Source organism: Ostrea edulis, chromosome 2 (genome assembly GCF_947568905.1).
Source record: "Ostrea edulis chromosome 2, xbOstEdul1.1, whole genome shotgun sequence".
NCBI lineage: Eukaryota > Metazoa > Mollusca > Bivalvia > Ostreida > Ostreidae > Ostrea > Ostrea edulis.
The window spans coordinates 38,663,694-38,679,982 of record NC_079165.1 but is presented as its reverse complement, the minus strand read 5'-3'; positions in this window follow the sequence as shown (position 1 = coordinate 38,679,982).

Here is a 16,289-nt window from a genome sequence, read left to right as displayed (position 1 = left end):
GGTCTATCACGGATGTTGATAGGCCTCAAGTTATACTGAAAATATATACTGAATGCCCATTTTAACATTAAGAACCCACAGATTGTAACAGTCACTCAACAGCCCTTCGAACTCGAGCAAACAAAGTATTAATTATTTAAAAAAGGAAAATAATAATATATATATTATACGTTAGTTTTTCAATGAACATGAGCAAAAGAGCATTACAAACTCAATGCATTTTCACATATATTTGTGAGGTCGTTCTTTACATACTGATTTGACTACAGATTATTACATATATAAGGCTCACTGCGAGTGTGAACGATCATAAGGGTTGCTTGATCCTCTTAGGCACCTGCTCCCATCTTTGGTATGTCCAGGGGTCCGTGTTTTGTATTTTATAGGGTTTATGAGATTGATCACTGTTCGTTATCTTCACTTGTACATATGTAGTACATTGACAACGACACGAACTATTAGATAAATCCTTGGGACGACCTGTACTTTCCTCAAGACAAACAAAAATGTATTACATAAAAGATGGAAAGTAACGAACAGTTAGCAATATCGTAAATTCTATAAAGAATACAAATGAAGCACGGGTTCCTGGTTCCGCAGGTCGTGAGTTCAACCCCAGGTAGGGGCGGAAGTGGGTATCCAAATAAAGTGAAATTTTCTGTGCTTTATATTAATTATTTCTTCACTTAGGGCAGTTATGTTCATTTAAGAGCTCATTGCTATTTCTGTGCTTTATATAAAATATTTCGAATGCAATGTGTATCATGTATGATCCTCTTAAATGTGCGTTAAATAACTGTATCCCATTTCCATTCTCAATGACCGTATAGCGTGTGACAGTGTGGCGAGAATTCCATCGTCATCGAAAGCAAGTTTTTAGACTTGCCTAGATGGTCGAGCGGTCTAGCGCGCTGATTACATGCTGCTAGGAGATTTGGTTCCGCAGGTCTTGAGTTCAACACCGGGTAGGGGCGGAAGTGGTATTCAAATAAAGTGAAATTTTCTGTGCTTGAAATATATATATATATATATATATATATATATATATATATATATATATATATATAGAACCACTGGACCAATTTCAATCAAACGTGGCACAAATCACCTTTGGGTAAAAGGAATTCAAGTTTGTTTGAAATGAAGAGGCATGCCCTTCAAAGGGGAGATAATCAAGAAAATGCAAAAATAGGGTGGGATCATTAAAAAAAATTCTCAACCCCCTCCACAATAGTTGATCGAAGTTTTATATGCTGATATATAAGATTGATTGTATCTTGTTTAACGTCCCTTTTGAGAATTTTGTATTCATATGGAGACGTCACCAAGACCAGTGAAGGGCATCGAATTCAGGGCTATGCTCGGCGCTTACGGCCTTTGAACAGTGAGGGTTCTTTAGCGTGACACACCTACTGTGACACGGGACATCCGTTTTTAAGGTCATCTCCGAGGACTCGTGACATTCACAGTTTGACGATGGAACTGTCACTATCTGTTTTAACGACTTAGGTCTGACACGGCCGGGATATGGCATGCGGGGCGAACTCTCTACCTCTAGACCACCGTAGCGGAAAAAAATCTTCTCAAGAATGACTTGGTCAGAAAAATGGAAAATTACATGGATGTTTCCTGACATAGTGTAGCTAGATTGAAGTCCCAGAGTTAGGGTGGGACCACAATGGGGGATCAAAGTTTTAAATGCGAATATTATGGAAAATCATTAATAACCTTCGTCTCAAGAATCCTGAACCAGAAAAGTGGAAATTTACATAAAAGCCTCTTGGCGTAAGAGTAGATTCAAGTTTGTTCAAATCATGGTCTCCGGGGATAGGATGAGACAACAATAGGGGATAAAAGTTTTTGATGGAAATATATAGGAAATTCATCAAATCATTCTTTTCAAAAGTCGCAGGTCACACTGAATCCTTTTGAAGCCAAATACGAATGTTCCCAATATGTATAGAGATTCAAGTTTTTTTTATGCCCCTACGGCTATAATCCTGGGCATATTTTGTCCTCTCAGTCTGTCCTAAACTTTATCCTTGCTCATATCTTTGAAAAGGTTAGTGATAGGGCTGTCATGTTTCATATGCATATTCCTTATGACATGATCTTTTCTTTGGTACCAAAGTTTCAACCTTGAAACTTGGACTTTGAGATTAGCCTAATTTAAGGAAAATTTAACCGGTTCAAAATCTCCTAAACTATCTAACGGTTTACCTTGTTTGGCTTTAAAGTTTTTCTTCCAAAGCGTATACGTTCCAATTGGTTTAATCATATACATGTATATGAATAACTTAATTTTATCGATCTTTCATGCAACATCTTTAGGGAAATTAACATGAGACGTGCAACACCTTCTTTGACCTTATTCACTATATCTTGAACTATTTAACGTGGAACTTTTATATTTTGTATATATATTTCTGATGGGAAGACCTTACATTTCATACGATGATCTAGATGACCTCACTTTGACCAGCAATATTAATGTCATGTTATTCATACTGGTGTGCATCCCCATGTGTGAATTCATGTTCAGTCATGACGTGATCCCTAGAAGTTTTTCATGAGAATACAGATTGAAAAAAATATGAACAGTTGAACATCAGCAAGGCCAAGGTAACTCAGGTGAGCGATGTGGCCCATGGGCCTCTTGGTTTTTAAAAAAAAAAAATGCATATTGAAAAGTACTTGTACATGTATATCAGAAATCCTTATTTAGTCTATGAAAATTGATGATAATTGTCGGTAATCGATGCTGTGAATAAAGTAAGGTAATATCACGCTGAAGTTTAGATCTATTGCATTTCAAATTTTCAAAAGGAGCAATCGCGCAGTATCTATGGCTTTCAATTCAAATGATCAAATGAAAAAGGTGTTTTCCACATATTGATTTTTATATCAAATATCGTAATATCAACCATCAAGAAAAACTGTTGTTTTATATTTGTTGGAGATACCTGTGGTGCTATAAATAGTAGAAATTTTACCATGAAAAACAAAGAAAGCTGGCCTCTATCAAATGATTCCCTGATTATAGTATGAAAAAATACATTTTGCATAATGTAGACATACATGTACCAAAATATATTTGGCCCTAATTTCGTAGCGCTAAGATGTCAACATCGCAACATTGTTTACACATTAAGAACTTGTCCTATTTTCAATATACTGAAAACCCCCGAAAATTTTCAGTTCTATTTTCGGTTTGATTATCACCTAGGTGAACTGATCTTATTACAATAACAAAAAATAAAAATACACAAGCTATGCATAACAAGAGGCCCATGGACCGCAAAGCTCTACTCAACCAACAAGTTCATGCAGATATGCAATTAACTCATGAATTAACAAAATTTAACATCGATAGCTGCGGTCTTACAATAACGGGAAAGGATCATATTCTGATGAAAGAGTGTAACTGTAATGAAAAGAAATGATAACTATTGTAACGGGTTTGGGTAAGTAAAGGCAAATAGCGTGGGTGGGGGTTGGACTTTATATATGTATGATATATCATGACTAGTTGTGTGGTGTTTAATACTTCAACCACTAGGCAATTGCATGTGGATAATTTGAGATCCATTTCATCTATTTATTATTCATTCATAATGGTCATGTTCATTTAGTTTTATCTTTCCATATCTGTATATACACATATGTGGCCATTCACTTTGTACATATATTTAAAATGAGCCATATAGAAGGGAAGACGTCTTCTAGAGCTTCATTAATTCATATTGTCCTGTTTTACATTTCAGGAATTGCTTTGTTGATTTGTATAAATTTATGTATATATTTACTATATATTGTAATAAGCTGAGATGGAATTCTTTAGCCGTTACCGTAGTCCAATGGTTACATGGTCGTGACCATCTACGAAGACGCCATTATTTGGACGAAGATGCTTCGTTGCTGTTGTCGCACGTGCGACCACTTATGTCGTTATGGGAGTCGCTCCAACTCCTATCGTTTAAGAGACAGATCTCATCCTGGACAGATCCGAGACGGACGTGTTTTAGCTGTCGGTAAGCTATCCCCCATATAAATTACTCCCAATCCCAGGGAGATGTGCCAATCCATCGCGACTTGTTTGTAAATCGTCTTTAGTTTCATTTTCACTTTCGTTTTAACCATTTCCGTTTTGGGCTACAGAATTCCCCATCTTGTCTTAAAATAGCACATTGTTTTCATTGTAAATATCATTTCTATGCTACTGAATCATAATAATACTTGATCAAATCTGATACAGCCTTGTCTTATTTACTTGAAATTCACTCGCTACCAGAGTTTTATAACTCGATTCAATACCAGAATCGTATGCTACTCGCTACCAGAGTCTGAGATTTGTTTACCCTGACGACCACGTTACACTTTTAAGGTGAACTTTCGCAATTGGTGGTTGTCCTTCGTTTGAATATAATCAACTTCTCTGAAACTACATGACCGTTTCTCATCAAATGTGGTAGGTTGTATATTGTTTAACGCTCCTCTCGAGAATTTCTCACTCATATCGAGACGTCACCATTACCGATGTAGGGCTACAAAATTTAGGCCAATGCTCGGTGCCTACCGTCTTTGAGCAGGGAGGGAGCTTTATCTTGCCACACTTCCTGTAACTCGGAGCTTCGGTTTTTGCGGTCTCATCCGAAGGACCGCCCATTTAGTCGCCTCTTACGACGAGCATGGGGTACTGAGGACTTATTCTAACCCGGGTCTTTACGGGACTAGCAAGTTTGGAATGGATCATCTTAATGGTAAAGGAGTGTGAATTTCATTTCACCCCTTGGCCCATTGATAAAATATTTACTTGAGACAGTCAACTGTAAAGTCCTGATGGGTCCCCTAGCTGGGTAAGAGGTTTTGATGCAAGAATGGTGCTATATGGTTCATGTTGTAAAAATGTGTTATTTCTTTTTTAAAAACCTCGACTCATGAACCTCCATAATGAAACTGAGTACATAGTAATAAAAGGATTGATTGATTAATGTTTTCCGCCACACTTAACAATTTTTCAGTTATCTGGTGGCTGAAATCCTTGAAAATGATATCATCTTTAAATATATGCTTTACTCAAGAAGATATCTAGCTGTTTTCATATTGGTAAGCAAGGATGCATCTATCAAATTGGTGAAATTCAAACCTGCCCAACTATCTATTTTGTATTGCTTATGGGATTTATAAGATTCAACACTGTTCGTTATCTTCACCTTTCATTCATGGTTTTTGAGTCAGAGTTTCTGTTGCTAGGGCGGGGCTTTGTGGCTCATATGGTGAAAATACATTGATTCGTAAAATCTTTTATAATATTCTTTACCGCTGCACAGTTTGATGAAAAAGTATATAAAGCATGAAAATGTGCTCAGCGTCTGGGGGCCGCCCAGGCCCCCGCCTAATTTCCTGCCTCCTCCAAATTGAAGGTTAATTTACGGCCCTGATTTTGGTCATGATTGGATTTGTTTTATTTTACAAGTCTTTTGTTTTCACTTGTTTTGTTTTCAATTGGATTTTGTAAAAATAAACTCTGTCAAAAAGACTACTGATTAAGTTTAGGAGAGAGTATAAGATCGTGTCCATTTCTGTTTTAGCTGCAGAACTGCTACTCTCAAAGAAATAGTAGGACAGATCAGAGAGCTACAGGTCCACCCCTTATAAAAACCTTCAATTTACGGCGCACAAAAACATGCGCAAGGTTAATTTCTAGCATATTTTCCTATTATACGTGTGTCCAAATACACCTTCAAATATACGTTAAAGCCCAATACGACCCCCCCAAAAAAAACTCGTACCTTTTAATGATTTCGTTTGTTGATGATACTGATGTCATCTCGTTTGTCATAGAGTTGAGATGTTAGTTTGCCGTTAACATATAAAATAATATCAATAAAATATCCAAGTACTGAACTCTCTCCTTGATACTGACTTCTTATTTTTAATCAATTGCTGCATACCCAATTCCATACTACATGTATTCCCGAGTGGAACGTCAAGGCATGTGTAACTGGACAAGAGGGGATGCTTACTCCTTCTAGGTACCTGATCTCACCTCTGGTGTTTTCTGGGGTCCGTGTTCTCCCAACTCTGTATTTCATATTCTTGTTGGATTGGTGAGATTGAGACCTTAGATAATCAAAGAACCAGAGCCACGAATAGTCAAAAATGGCCCTTAGTCAGAACATGATATTATTCTCGGGGACAGAAACCAAGAATATCTTTTTTTCAAATATGTTATCCTTTTTCCGATATCTTTTCATTTTTTTTAGTTATTGATCTTCAAAGTACCTATTGTTTTGGCCAGATTGTTATTGACGTCGCAATTTTACAACGTAACGTCACAATTTTACAACGTTTCGTGTACTTTTACGTGAAAGTTCTCTAGGTATAAAAATGAAACAAAAACACTATTCAGTGCAATTAATTATGATATTGTAAATATTTAAATTTGTCTATGGTAATTCTATATTAAAACACACACCTATATAGTATAATCGTAGATCTCTTTCTCCTCTCTCTGTTTGTCTCCTTCCCTCTCTTTATATTTTTTAAATTTTTATATATGAAACCATTCAACAGTTTTAAAGTAATAATAATTCAGTACCTCTTTACTTAGCTTTGTTATCTAAGTATGACATGAAGATAAACCCAATCCCAATATTTTAACTGTATAACCATTTATTGCACATACCGATATTTTTTTTTGGGGGGGGGGGGTCTTAAAATGTACACGAAAACACGGTGGATCCAACCGTTGACTTACGAATAAGATCTATTGACCTATGTGTGTGCGTTTCAATATTACATGTAGTTTATGTTGCATATTGATCACTTCTTTTAACAATCTTTTATAAGTTTGCGGATTTTCATTTTTATTATTTGTTTGGGGGGTGTTATTATTATCCCAAATGTACATGTAATCACGCCAAAAACAGTACTATCCAGGCTTCGGACAGCGGCGTTATTTCAGACGCACTTTGCTACATGTGCAACTTTGGACAGTGAGTAAACATTTTAATCCTATGTTTCACACTTTAATTTGTGTTTTCCTATATACGGAGTTACGTTTATAATGTGTGTGTGTGTGGGGGGGGGGGGGGGGGGGGGGGGGGGGGGGGGGGGGGGGGGGGGGACTGTTACAAAAGTAGCCGTACATGTATAGAATAACACATGAACATTTAGTTTAGCCATATGGATATAATTTATTTTACATTAGGCTACGATAATGTTCACGTGAACTAATAATCAGGTAAAATATGTTCCATTTATCTAATTTCATTAGTTTCCTATCCGGATCATTTATTACAATAATATCTAGACCTGTGTGTATTTCAAAATGCCTTAATTATTATCATTAACTCCATAACATCTATGAAACGAATTCATTAATTAAAAAGTCTTATTCTGATACTGCTACATATAATAGAACCAAACTCCCTCCTCGCATATATTTGGTTAGTGTGCAAACAAAATTAAGCGGATGTTATTTTCACATAAATAGAAACAAGAATTTTATCAATCAAGGGATTAACACCATAAAATTTGCTTATTTTAACACTTTCACATTTCTTTCTGTCATTAGGTTTCGTTCTCATCTTACATAAGATGCATGAGGGAAACCTTTTTCCGTTATCAGACACTTCCTCCATGTTACAAACACTCAAACTAAATTAAGCAGGACAGTTGTTTAATAATGTGTTCAGTTCTTCCTTCTATAATGCTTAGTAATATTTTACTTAATTATGTAGGATAATATATTTTAAAAATAAATACATTAACTTTTACTTCAGGAACGAGTGTGATTCATATGTTCACCTCTATTTTAATCAGTATTAATGATATCTTCTTTTTTCCATTTGTCTTTTTATACCCCCCGCAACAAGTTGTGTGTGTGTGTGTGTGTGTGTGTGTGGGGGGGGTTATACTGGAATCGGGTTGTCCGTCTGTCCGTCCGTCTGTAGACGCAATGATTTCCGGGCTCTAAAGCATTATCCTTTCCACCTACCGTCACCATATCATATATATGGACTACCCATGGGATGAAGATGTTCCCTATCGATTTTGGGGTCAAAAGGTCAAAGGTCAAGCGCACTGGACATCGAAGTAGCAATATGGTTTCCGGGCTCTAAAGCGTTATCCTTTCCACCTACAGTCACCATATCATACATATGGACTACCCATGGGATGAAGATGTTCCCTATCGATTTTTGGGTCAAAAGGTCAAGCACACTGGACATCGAAGTAGCAATATGGTTTCCGGGCTCTAAAGCGTTATCCTTTCCACCTACAGTCAACATATCATACATATGGACTACCCATGGGATGAAGATGCTCCCTATCGATTTTGGGGTCAAAAGGTCAAAGATCACGCGCAATGCACATCGAAGTAGCAATATGGTTCGGTTTAACATGCCATTTGTTTTTTACACTCAGAAAAGAGGTAGTTTATACCTATTACCAACACCCTTTGGGAGATTGGGGTAAGCGGGGGGTATTCTTAGTGAGCATTGCTCACAGTACCTCTTGTTTATTTTGTTATAAGATTTGTGGTTTTGAATTTTCAATGATAAATATAATTGAAACAATGAAATATACACTATTTTCGTTAACATTCTTTTTGTTTTTTCATTTTCGAATTATTCATTATTATTATCCCTTTTTATTAACTGCCTTGTATTTTTGCTAATTAGATCAAATGTAATTCTGTTTGTCAATGAATTTCATTTAAGAGCAAAACAAGATCCATATTGCTAGATATATTTTTCGTATTCATATTTGTATGTATTTCTACAGTGTATATATTGATTTCTGACGGATGAAATATGCAATGGACCGGAATAGCTGTGTGTCGAAATTTAACGATATCCGATGACGTATGTCCAAATCGGTTGTAACACGTAAACAACGGAACGAATGTTGTAGATCTGTAGCTCAGAGACTTGTAGCCTACAGTCTATCCTTTGTAATGTTACGTGAACGCCTAATTTTTTCTGGTACCCATATTGTACTATAACTTTAGAAATCATTAAACAATACGGGATAGGCCAATATATCTTCACATCTAAGTAGCCTATCGAGTTAGGCACCCCTCGGTCCTCCAAGTCTTTTTATGTACTGCGACAGTGATTTCAACATGCTCATCAGTGCCAAGAAAACTGAATGCACGGAGATGAAACATGTGAAGCCAGATATTTATTAAATTCAACGGCCTTCAGATAATTAATATATATAGTGTGATAATGTATAAAGAACATGTGTGGAAGTAAAGGCGCGGCGCAGATGATGGGTGGATCTCGATTGTATCTGGAGTGGATTGGAGGATTAAGCTTCGCAATTGGTTGATCAAATAACTAAAACTGTTAACTAGTGCAAGGTTTTTGTAACTATCCCTAACATGGTTACATATATATTCAAGTTCATAAATTGAGCATATAATCTATTTGAAATTTTGGGGGCAAAATCGATTGATGTACATAGCCCGATTCCGACGATGGCGCGGATCCGGTTTTATTTCAATAACATTGTTAGAAATAATCAACTTTGAATAATTATTGGTTTCGTAAAAAGACAATGGAACAATCCCCAACTATAATATTTAAATATTACGATTTATATTAAACCTATAGTTTGGAAAAGTATTCGGATTTTGTGCATGGAATGTGAAATTCCTGTAATTTGCAGAACATAAAAAGTAAAAATTCACTTATCCCCCAGGCCTCGATCCAAAAAAAACTCTTAACTTCTATGCAGTATGTAATATACTAATTTACAATTCATTAAGATTTATTGGATCGAGGCCCGGGGGTTATGCAAATTTTTGGTGCATATTGTTGGATATTATCAGCTTTTACAAAAATAACATAACTGTTATGGGTTCTGCATGTTATAATTTCTATATGCGTGAATTTTCGCGGAAAAAACACACTGGATTTATAAAGAAGAAGGTCTAAGCTATTTCATACCATGATGAAATACTGGAATGAAGATACTTTATTTTACTCAAAATCACAGGGCCATATTTGGGTATTCGTGGCTCTTGTTCTTTGGTCAGTTGATACATCTTTGGGGAATATGTGTCGCGATGCAAAGATAGGTCACTGAGAAAGTGAAGATAACGAATAGGGATCAATCTCAAAATTCCTATAGATAATACAAAATTAATATTAGGACAAACAAGGACCCCTGGACACACCAAAGGTGGTGTCGGGTTTCTACGAGGTGTAAGTATTCTTTGTTGACCGGCCACACCTGCACTGTGACCTTCAATTTTATAGCCATACATACTCCAAAATCGTGCCTGAGTTATCTTTTTACTGTGAGGTCAAAGGCTATCAAACCAGTTCAGCTGAAGCATCTTTGGGGAAAGGTATAGCAAGACCTAGAATTGGGCTCTGTGGCCTACTGGAATTGTATGGCTATATATACATCGCGCCCGGATCCTTCCTATCTTGCACACTGTGAGGCCTAGAATCATTAATCATTATGTGGGGAAGGTGTATCGCGACCTAAAATTAGGTTATTGTGTCCTCATTTTGGAAATGAACAGTGTCAGATTGCGACTTCAAGCATGCATTCATAGATATGCATCATGTACATGTAGTTTCAGCTGGGCGTATTATGTACCATAGCGGTGCCCCTTATTACAACTATTATATACGCAACATATACTAAATATAGGTGGGCATGAGAAATGAAATTGACGGTTTTTATGTACATATAAAAGCCGGTGACAACCTTTTTCACAGTATAGATAAGTGCTGGACCGACATTAACACTGAACGACTGTGTAGATGCATCAAACATTACTGTCTCCGTCTATTGTCTCAAAGGTCCCTGCGTCTGCACGGGTTGTAAGTAATAAAACGTTAAAAGAATGTATTTAATCGAAATAAAAGATCAAGATGCATTTCAGATCGACAATACCTTCTACAGATTAGTAAATTAAGAAATCAATTCTTCATTGACACCTACATATATACAACTTTACACGTGGTGCTGTATGATATAAATACTGTGGATATATACGTACAGTACAGAAGAAATCACAATTTTCAAGGGTGTGTACAGATATACAGACATGTGATGAAAAGTCTTAATTCACCTTTCCATATTTATAAGTACTAAAAGCAATATATAAACAAAAATGTCATTATGCCAGGTATACACAAATATGTTTAGCCATCAGATATAGATTTGTCGTAGTTGTACCCCCACCATCATGAATTCTTATCATTTGTTTTCATGTATAGAAAGGAAAATGAATTCTAAATTATTGTAAGTTGAAAATATTTGTTGATGCACATGTATTAAATTATTATATTCAAAAATAAAAAAAATCAATACGTTGATAGAGATAACAAGTACATGTTCACATACGTTGTGGAATGTTTCATTTCCTCGAAATCATCTATAACAGTAACTATTACTTTCAATCAACATTGAACCACGCGTAAAATGTTTCACACATCTATAAGATAACACAGGAATCATCTCGAGCTCTTCTCTGCTGAACCTGTCGTGACTGGAGCTGACTGGACAAAGCTTGCATGGGCTCGATGTAGTTTTTTCTCAACCAACTCATCTTGAAGGTCATGATTTTCTTTACTGCACGTGATTGTCCACCGATAACTATGGATTCCGAAACAAGCATTCTATTTGAAACAAGTCCGACATCATAAAATTCGTTGCTGGAATTTCCACACATTTCATCGTTCTGGAACATGACCTTATCTATGAGAACATCGGGTGAAAGCAGAGAGCAAAATACAAGCAGCTCTAGAGTTTGCTCCTCGGACAATGCCCAATGGCGGTTGTAGTTTCTAAGTTCTTGTATGTTTGCAGAATCTGAACTGTCGAGCTCTAGTAAATTACACACACTATCCAAGTAGTACATAAGTTTGCCCTTTGGTGAATCCGGGATTGTGACGCTTGTGCCAGTTGCTTTAAGGTGGACTTTCGTGTTCCCGATTGCAAGTGCCATTTTCAACACTGTAAATTAATTATCTGTCTGTCGATACGTCTTCTTTGGATGAAGGCAGCAAATTGAAAATCAGCACCAAGATCGTAGCTTAAATATACGGTCTACGATCACATGTACCCTATCAGGCAATTATAATACGAAATCTTTTTAGCTCGCCTGAGCCATAGATTTAAGGTGGATATATATGCAAGTGTTAATGCATGTACTAGTTTCTTCCTAGTGTAGTACATACATCAAAAGATACCTCTAAATCATTGAAAACAACTCTGCTATATGTAAGAAAAACCCCAATACATTGATAAAGGGGTATGTTACAGGATGAATTAGTTTGCAAAAGAAAAGTAGCATTAGATTAGATACATCTCTTTCCATCCATTGATAATGGAGACATAGATTGTCGTCCAAATTGGAATGTGAAGGAAATTAATATTCTAAGTTTTCGATGAGGAATCTTCTTTATATCCTTTTCTTAAGAACAGCAAACGTCACAATTCCTGATTGACCAAAGGAAAGACTCATGCACAAGCAGTTTACGTTATTTCATCAAACAAGGGGCTGGATTGTTCTAGGGATTAATTTAGTTTTGAAGATTTAGAGGAAAAGGGTATTATAAACTGTTCCCCCACAACGACAAAACAAAATAGTACCTTTATAAAGTCATATCTGAAAAATAGCAAAACATTTTAAAATCTACAGATTTTGGTGACGTTATATAGCGAACACGTAATTCAACATTTGGTCTTTGCTAAACAAATATACCTATAGCTGAACAGACTGCTCCCAAACTTTGCTTTTGAAGGGCGAATAATAATGACAACAGAATCAAATTATTTTCTTAGGAATTTACTATGATTGTTCTAGTCAGAGTTTAAAACCATATGCAAGCACCCTGCGACATAGAATATGCATTGTACGTACATAGATGAAGTTGGTTGGTTGTATATTGTTTAACGTCCCACTCAAGAATTTTTCACTCATATGGAAACGTCACCATTGTCGGTGAAGGGCTGCAAAAATTAGGTCTATGCTCGGCGCTTACAGTCTTTGAGCAGGGAGGTATTTTTAGCGTGTCACGCCTGTCGCTACACAGAGCCTCGGTTTCTGCGATCTCAAACGATGGACCGCCCATTTAGTCGCGTCTTACGACAATCAAGGGGTACTGGGGACTTGTTCTAACCCGGATCCCCACAGGATTTGTAAGTTTGGAGTTACCGTTAGGCTCCTATCGATCTTTAAGCTTATAAGGTAATTTGCATGCTTGTATGAACTACATGTACAGAGTTGGCCGAGGAGAGCATTGTGGCCTATGGGCCCAATGGTAATTTTGTAAACATATTTTTGTCTTTTGACGAGCTTGTTTACTGAAAAGACAGAAACCGAAACACTGGAAAATTTCAGTAGCTCGATAATTTAAAAATAGTTCTTGCTGTGTAAACAGTGTTACAGTACAAGGACAATCGATGTTGTCAACAACTTAGATATAGTACATTTAAATTAGCTCGATGAAATATTAGATCTTCCTCTTTAGGGCTAAAAATAATTGAATACATTTCATATCATAAAGTATAACACATTATATATTTTTGTTTATTTTCATTTTTCAAAATTGACCGAAATTTAATGACCTCCGTAATTCTGTTTTTTAATTAATTATCTATAATTATAGAATTCTCAAGTGTTATGTATGTAAATTATTAAATTCGATGGGAGTGGAGTTATCGTAGCATATTGAAAGGGCAAACAAGTAAAGATTTTTTTTTTTAATTCAAAGCCTTAATCCACATGTATAATGATCTGTAGTAATTATTTCTACACATCATTGATCACAATAAAGCTTGTTTGGTGCGGCAGTGTAAATTCCTCAAAATTCTGAAAATCGGCACTTTTAACAATAAAACGATCTCATGAATCTATGTAAACGTTATATTACAAAAATTTCCATAAGAATATATAACGTTGATGCATGTATATTAAAGATGCCATCATATCTATTAACTCATGTATATCTCCTTTTCAAACTGTAATTAGCGAATCTTTTGATAAAAACTTTTTTCTTATTTTTCATCGTAGTGTTTGAACTTAGGCACGTTTTATCCATATGAGTGAAATATTCTCGAGAGGGACGTTAAACGTTTTATCCTGACCAGTATGGTTTCATTTAATAACTCAAAATAAAAAGAAGAATCATTTAAAATAGAACTATACACCGTAGAAATGCGTCTAGATGGATAATAATAAGACATTTGATATCAAGACATTCATTATTACATGTAGCATATTTAAAAAAAAAATGTTAGTCGTATTTAAAATCTGATTATTTGAGTTGAAAGGCAACATCACCGTACAATAAACAGGGCATAGTGAACTCGGATAACAAAACTCTGTATTGTTTTGAATATTAGCGAGAAAGACTGAGGACAAAATAAAACAGATATACGAAAGAAACGGACATCTTTGCAATTTTTATTGCATATACAATAGAATAGTCAGGGAAAAGAAATGTAATGTATGTATTTCGTAACACTGGTTTATTTACTTCCTTTATGAGAATATCGTAAAATTTCAGGACCTAAATATAGATATCTGACCTACTTTCCAACATATGCACGTACATGTATTTTAAACTAAGCAGGATTAGGTATTTAAGATGAAAGCATATTCGCATAATCTTGTAAACATATTTTGTAAATAGACTTATTTCTTTAACATTGGAAAAGGATTGGAGGTAGGCATGTTACATAATTATATTTCTGTTACAAGGTTTTACTGGATCAATGCCGCGGTTAAAATACATCTGTCTCTCTGGTGTAAATAATACAGCAGTAAACACTATTGTCCGTACATTAAAAATTACATAACATGTCGTATGGTGGAATGTAGACAAAAAGGAAGTGTTTATCCGATTAGGGGCGTAACAAATGATAAATGGAAGTGTAGGCACCAAGCCGGCAAGGGGTCTGGGGACCGCCAAAGGTCCTTGGGCAGGACCCTGATAGAGGATCCAGGGCGCGAAGCCCCCGGCCGAAAACGGATTTAAGCACTCTGAAATGTCATAAGATGGCTGTTTTATCTTCATATTGATTTAGCCAGTGGGAATCCGGGTTCGGTTATGTCCTCAGTACCCCTTGCTTGTCGGAAGAGACGACTAAATGGGGCGGTCCTTCGGATGAGACCGCAAAAATTGAGGTTTCATATGAGTGAAAAATTCTTGAGGGGGACGTTATACAATATACAATCAATGATATTGATTCAGACCTGAGGGAACGTTTTAATCTCCAGATTTTAACCTGGTCGAAAATATCAAATGAAAAATTAGTCAGCATACAGAAACTTTTGAATATACATGAACAATAATTGAACTTTTTTGTGTTGGGGCTCTGTACCTAGATGTTATGGTGAACTCGCCGTTCATTGAAGAACCAAGGGTCGCCTTGGACTGTTAATTTGGTCTTGGCTGGGTACACATCAATAAGGCAACTTTTGAAGGCCAAATAATTACTTTCTGACAATTTGTTAATTTCTCACAAGTTAAATATAAAAAACAACAAACTTTGCAATCTTTAAGTGACCTTATCTAGAAAGTGCGGAGATAGTTACAGACGACTTATTGATAACTTAATAATTTTATTATCTTTTTTGTGAAAATTATGTGTAGACCAGCAATAAAGTGAAGATAACGAATAATGATAAATCTCATACATCCTATGAAGAATACAAATGTAAGAGCAGGATACTGTACAAATTGATGGGATTCACTAAAATATCGTACTGCCTCTCCTATTTTCAATGTACTGTCTAGACATTCTCTTTAGGATGCGTAAATTGGTATTTATAATTCAATGCTATGCTAAACACTAAGGGCAGGTGCTCGCGGTACGTTATATGTACGCGGAGTATTCAATAATGACGGTCAAAAACTTCAGCTGTCGATGTTTGCCACACCATTCTTTATCACGTAACTATTCCAACAGAAAACTTTTATTTTCATTATTTTGAATATGATCACATGATCATATGGACCCCACCATTCTCATCTATTGGTTTTCTTTCATGGAATCCAAGAAAACACTTGATCGGAAGCATGCATAGACCAGCATAATGTGATTTGGTAGATCTGAACTCCGATATTGAATGAAAGTTTAATTGTTCAACATACTACACATGTAAATGTACATTAACGTGTTTGACATTTGTGACTTTAAAAAAGACAACTACAAACAAAAATGGAATTGAAACAAGACGAAAAACAAAGTCATATGTATTACACCAATCTTGACCTTTCCTGCATTGGTTGATTGTATATTGTTTAACG